Source organism: Orycteropus afer, unplaced genomic scaffold (genome assembly GCF_000298275.1).
Source record: "Orycteropus afer afer isolate SDZICR_OR568_19922 unplaced genomic scaffold, OryAfe1.0 scaffold00565, whole genome shotgun sequence".
Taxonomy (NCBI): Eukaryota; Metazoa; Chordata; class Mammalia; order Tubulidentata; family Orycteropodidae; genus Orycteropus; species Orycteropus afer.
In genome coordinates this window covers 508836-515179 of record NW_006922152.1, presented here as the reverse complement: position 1 = coordinate 515179, position 6344 = coordinate 508836, and the positions used below count along the sequence as shown (strand labels likewise).

Sequence of the window (6344 nt, the reverse complement as noted above, 5' to 3'; positions counted from 1 at the left end):
ATTTATAGTGACAATAATGACAGAAATTTAACTGTTTCTTTTCTTCTTTCTTGGCAAAACTTAATATTCCCTAAACTTGCAAAAAACATCTCTTCTTTCTGTTTCTATTAGCCCTTTCTTTTCAATCTAGACTGCTTCTAGGTGCATAACTCTTCCTGTGTTCTCTTTTTAAGAATTTCAGCTTGTGTTTCTTCTTTTATGGTTCCATGGGAAGTATTGAATGTTACTAGTTTTAAATGTATGTTTTGTTAGTTATTTGTTTTGTTTTGTTTGTTTGTTTTCCCAGTGTTGTAAAAAATAGCATCATTAGATCTCTATTGCAAATTACCCGCCTTATAAGGAATATATATACATATTCTTATTCTCAAGGCTGTAATGAAAAAACACTACCACTTGGTGGTTTTAATGAGTAGAAATTTATTTTCTCACATTTAGGAGACTCCAAGGGTGCATTGCCAGGGAACATCACCAGCCTTGGGTGTGTGTGGAGCACCCAATATGGTGAAGCTGGCTTCAGTCCCTGAATGGTGGGCCCTCACAGTGCGGTGGGCCCAAACGTCCGCGGCTGACCAGGGTGGTGAGGGGGGTCAGGGGGCATCTCTAGGGCAGAGACAGTGGTGGGCGAGGAATGGCCTGGAGAAGCTTTGGACACAGTAGGTCACCAGGAAAACGCACACTTAGTCTCACTGCTGGAGCATCATAGCACAAGGGCAATCCATGGTGCCTGGAAATGCTGGCTGGCCTCAGCATACCAAAAAACTGACCAATGACAAAGGCTAGACATCCGAATTCTGGGTACTGGCTCTAGGGAAAGTCTTCCTTTTCATTCTAGGGAAGGTCTTTATTCCTTCAGCCTCTGCTCTCCCTTCCTTGGTAATCTTCACGTAGCTCAGCATCTGTCTTTCTCCATCTGTGTTTGCTTCTGTGAATTATCTGCTCCTTTTATATCTCAAAGTTGATTGGCTTGAAGGACACCCTCTAATGATAAAATTTCATTGGCCTACCAAAGGGAAACCCTGTTCCCAAATAGGATTACATTCAATGTATAAGGGTAAGTTTTATAATATATGTTTTTGGGGAAACATAATTCAGTTCATAACAATTTATAAAGACTTTGATTTATTTAAAGGTAAATAAGAGATTTGGAGTCAATATTACCTCTGTAAAAGACAGAAAAATATATATTATCTTCAATATACAGAGAACACAAATTAACAAGAAAAAGTAGAAATACAATGAGCAAAGAGGAAAATGGAGATTCAAAATGGAGTCTCATCAGTAATCACCACATTATTTCCCTGTGGCATCTTAGTGCTTGAAAAACTAGGTACAGCAGTTTGAATTAGGGATTTTGATGCTCTGAAGAGCTCACTGAGTCAGAGTGCACCAAATTCAGAGGAGTAGAATTGGAGGAAAGGTATAGGGGAAAGAACTAAAGAAGATCTACTTTGTGCAACCTGGACAGGCAGCAGACAAAGACCATTAGGGACTTCCCTGGGGGAGTGACCACCCAGCAAGAACAGCCATCTGAGACCTCCCTGGGTCAAGGCAGAAGGCACCCTATATCAGCATACCAGTGACCACACCATACCAGTGATCACCTCAAGGATCTACCTTCAGCAACTGATTTTATCAGTAACTTGGGTCAACTCGGTGCAAGCAGACACATCCAGAACCACTGAAACCCAAGCAGAGAGCCCATTGGTGCTCCAGGAGGGTGGAATCACTCCCCCCTCAGCAGGCCACTGAATAGGCTTGGGTCAGCTTGGTGGCACAGAAAAGTCTGCGCTAAACTTTTTCACTAAAATTAAGACCACAGGTTACTAAAAGGCACTCTCTGGATTCCAGTGCAGCTGAAACTGATCGGTCTTTGGCACCACAGGTGGGTGGACCTAAAGACAAACTCCCCAGCCAATCACAGTCAGGTTTGGTTGGGCCAGAACCACAGGCAGGCAGGGCCACAGAGAAAAGCACCTGTGGTGAGAGCAGAGCAGTGGGTGGACTTGAAGACAAACTCCCCAGCCAATCACAGTCAGGTTTGGTTGGGCCAGAACCACAGGCAGGCAGGGCCACAGAGAAAAGCACCTGTGGTGAGAGCAGAGCAGTGGGTGGACTTGAAGACAAACTCCCCAGCCAATCACAGTCTAGTTGCTTTGGCAGGTGTAGTGCACAGGCAGGACAAAAAGACAAGCACCCACAGCCAATCATAGAGTCCGGAAGTTGCCTTGAGTTGGCTTTTTCACACCGAGGGGACTTGGGAATGGGGTTTTTGTATGTGTCTGAGCCTGGCGACCCCCTAACAACCTGAGTCTTTCCAGAAATTGAGCCACAGGCCCTTAAATAACAGTACAACATCATCAGTAGCAGCCCGCCCAAAGCCCTAGAAACCGCCCATAGCAAGAGCAAGCTTTCCTTTTACTGCTCCCACCTCCTCTGCCAATAACTTCACTCATCCAATAGAAGAAACAACATTCAGCCTACATAGAACCTCCTGTTTCTAACTCTAAATCCTGTTTATGACAAATAGAAACCCATATCCACATTCCACACAGTGATTCCAACATCACAAAGAAAACTGCAGAGTGACCCAGCATACCTGAATCAATAATTAAACAAAATGAAATACACCAGCTTCACCTTTTCCAAATATTAAACCATAAAACCAAGACAAAACAAATCAACACATAACCAACAGTTAAAGACAACCTCAAAATATCTCAATCTCAAATCAAACAAAAAAACACAACAAGGCATTAGAAGCAAAACCATAACCAAAACTCATTATTCATGGAGGAAGAGGAGGCAATAGAATTATCTGAGAAGGAATTTAGAAGACTTATTTATAGAGCTCTACAAGAGCCTAAGGAAAACCTAAACATAAACAAGGAGAACACAAACATTTCCCTGGAGGAACTCAGAAAAATCACTCAGCAACAGAATAATAAGATTAATGCACAATTAGAACTTATACAAAAACAGCAGTTAGAAATGCCAAAGATGAGTACTGAAATGCAGAATATAAGCACCAAAATGACAAAATTACACAACAACAGTAGAAGTACAAAAGAGTAGGTTAGAACTGGCTGAAGAACACATATCCCAACTAGAAGACAAATCCCTGGACACTAGCCTGTATGAAGAAAAATCAGAACAAAGATTTAGGAGAAATGAAGAGAACCTGAGAATTATAAGTGATGACATGAGAAGAAACAATATAAGACTCATTGGAATGCCAGAACAGGAAGAGGTGAAAAAGACTACTGAGAAAATTGTGGAAGACCTGCTAGCAAAAAACTTCCCCAAAATCATGAAGGAAGAAAAGATATTTGACCAAGAAGCTCATAGAATCCCATACAAGATAGATCCCAAAAGATAAACACCGAGGCATATTATAATCAAACTTTCCAAAATCAAAGACAAAGAAAAAATTTGAGAGCTGCCTGGGAAAAAAGAAATATTACTTATAATAATCAAACAGTTAGGCTGAGCTCCTATTACTCAGCAGAAACCATGCAGGCAATGGGATGGCATATATAAAACACTGAAGGAAAAGAACTTCCAACCAAGAATCCTATAGTCAGTCAGCCAAATTATCCATCAAATATGAGGGCAAAATCAAGCCATTCTCAGACAAACAGAAATTAATGGATTTTGTGAAAAACAGACCAACACTGCAAGAAATGCTTAAGGAAGTCCTTCCAATAGAGAACCCACAACAGAGATCAACAAAACCAAGATATGTGGCACCAACACTAAAACCAAATCAGAAATAAATACTCAAAATAAGACCATAAAACACTGTACCTTAAAAACCAAGGAACTCAATAAACACACAACAACAGCAACTAACCTATCAGAGCGAATAAAACTTCTAGGTATAGACCCTCAAATGGAGAGGAAAATAGGGCAATGTCTTCACAGTATGCACTGTTCTAAAAATGTAGAGACAAAAATGTACTCCAAGGTAACCACAGAGAAAAGTAACAATTGTTCTAAGCAAATCCAGAAGGAAGCAAAATATATGAATTTAATAAGCACAAAACCAACTATAAAGAAGAAAAGGGAGAAAGCATTAGCCAACAAACTGAACTCAGAACAGAAAAAATAAGGAACAATGAAGCACCAGCAACACGACAAAAAAAAAAAAAAAAAAGGCACAACAAAATGACAGCAATCAATTCATATCTATCACTAATAACACTCAATATGAATGGACTAAATGCACCTATCAAGAGAAAGAGAGTGGCAGACTGGATAAGAAAAGAAGACCCATTGATATGCTGCCTACAAGAGACCCATCTAGACACAAAGATAAAAACAAATTAAGAGTTAAAGGATAGAAAAGAATATACCAAGCCAATGGAAACTAAAAAAGGGCAGGAGTAGCAATATTGATTTCTGATAAAATAGACATTAAGGTGGAAAACATCATAAGGAGGGACACTATATGATGCTGAAAGGGTCAATTGACAAAGAAGACATTACAATAATAAATATTTATGCACCTAATGAAAGTGCTCCAAAATATGTGAAGGAAATATTAACTGAATTAAAAGGGATGATAGACAACTCTACAATAGTGGTAGGAGGCTTTAACACACCACTTTCAAAAAGGGAGGTCAACTGGAGAAAAACTCAACAAGGATACAGAAGAGCTCAACAGTACAATCAACCAACTAGACCTCATAAATATTTCACCAACAAAAAAACAATTCACATTCTTTTCCAGTGTACATGGATCCTTCTCCAGAATAGGCCATATGCTAGGACATAAAACAAGCCTCAATAAATTTAAAAGAATTGAAATACTGCAAAGCATCTTCTCTGACCACAATGCTATAAAACTAGAAATTAATAATAGGAAGAGCAAGGAAAAAGCATCAAACATATGGAAGCTGAACAGCTCACTGCTCAAGAACTACTGGGTAACAGAACAGATAAAACCTGAAATTAAAAAAAAAATCTGAGAAACAACTGAGAATGAAGATACATTCTCCCAAAACCTATAGGACACAGAAAAAGCAGTACTCAAAAGACAGTTTATAGCACTAAATGCATGCATCAGAAAAGAAGAAAGAAACAAAATCAACACTCCAACTCATCATCAGGCCATAAAAATACTTCCCACAAAGAAAAGCCCTGGCCCTGAAGACTTCACTGGAGAATTCTATCAAATATTCAGAGAAGAGTTGACACCTATGCTACTCAAGCTATTCCAGAACATAGAAAAAGATGGAATACTCCCAAACTCATTTTATGAAGCAAGCATAACACTAATACCCAAACCAGGGAAAGACACCACTAGAAAGAAAAACTACAGACCAACATCATTCATGAACATAGATGCAAAAATCTTTAACAAAATCTTGGCCAACAGAATCCAACAATATAACCAAAAATTAATACACCCAGACCAAGTGGGATTCATACCAGGTTTACAAGGGTGGTTGAAAACCAGAAAATCAATCAATGTAATCCACCACATAAACAAAACAAAAGAAAAGAACCATATGATCATATCAATTGATTCAGAGAAGGTATTTGATGAAATCCAACATCCCTTCCTGTTTAGAACTTTCAGCAAAATAAGGATACAAGGGAAATTCCTCAACCTAATAAAGGGTATATATGCAAAGCCAATGGCCAACATCATTATTAATGGAGAAAGACTTAAGGCATTCCCCTTATGAACAGGAACCAGACAGGGATGCCCTCTATCACCACTTCTATTTAACATTGTTTTGGAAGTCCTGGCCAGGGCAATAAGGCAAGAAAGAGAAAGAAAAGGCATACAAATCAGCAAAGAAGAATTAAAACTATCTCTAATTGTGGATGATATGATCCTGTACATAGAAAACCAAAGGGACTCAAAACAAAACAAAAAAACTACTGGAACTAATAGAGACGTTTAGCAAAGTGGCAGGATACAAGATCAGCATACAAAAATCAGTTTGGATTTCTATACACCACCAAGGAGTCCTCTGAAAAAGAAATAAGGGAAGCAATACCATTTGCTATAGCTACCAAAAAAAAAGAAAAAAATCTACGAATAAACCTCACCAGAGATACAAAAGACCTATACAGAGAAAACTATAAAACACTGCTATAAGAGACAACAAGGACACTACATAAATAGAAGAACCTACTTGTTCATGGATAGATAGACTAAACACTGTGAAAATGTCAATACTACCTAAAACAATCTATACATTTAATGCAATCCTGATCCAGATTTCAACAAATTTTTTTTTTTTTTTTTAATTAGGATTTGGGTGAAGATTTACAGAGTAAATTCACTTTTCATACAGCAGTTCACATATACTTTGTCTCATGTCATTGACCAA

General features: G+C 38.5%; 1 pseudogene; it reads left to right on the top strand.

The window, feature by feature from the left end:
• The first annotated feature begins 498 nt into the window (after positions 1 to 498).
• Positions 499 to 6344, top strand: part of LOC103210057 — an 80983-nt pseudogene continuing 75137 nt past the window's right edge.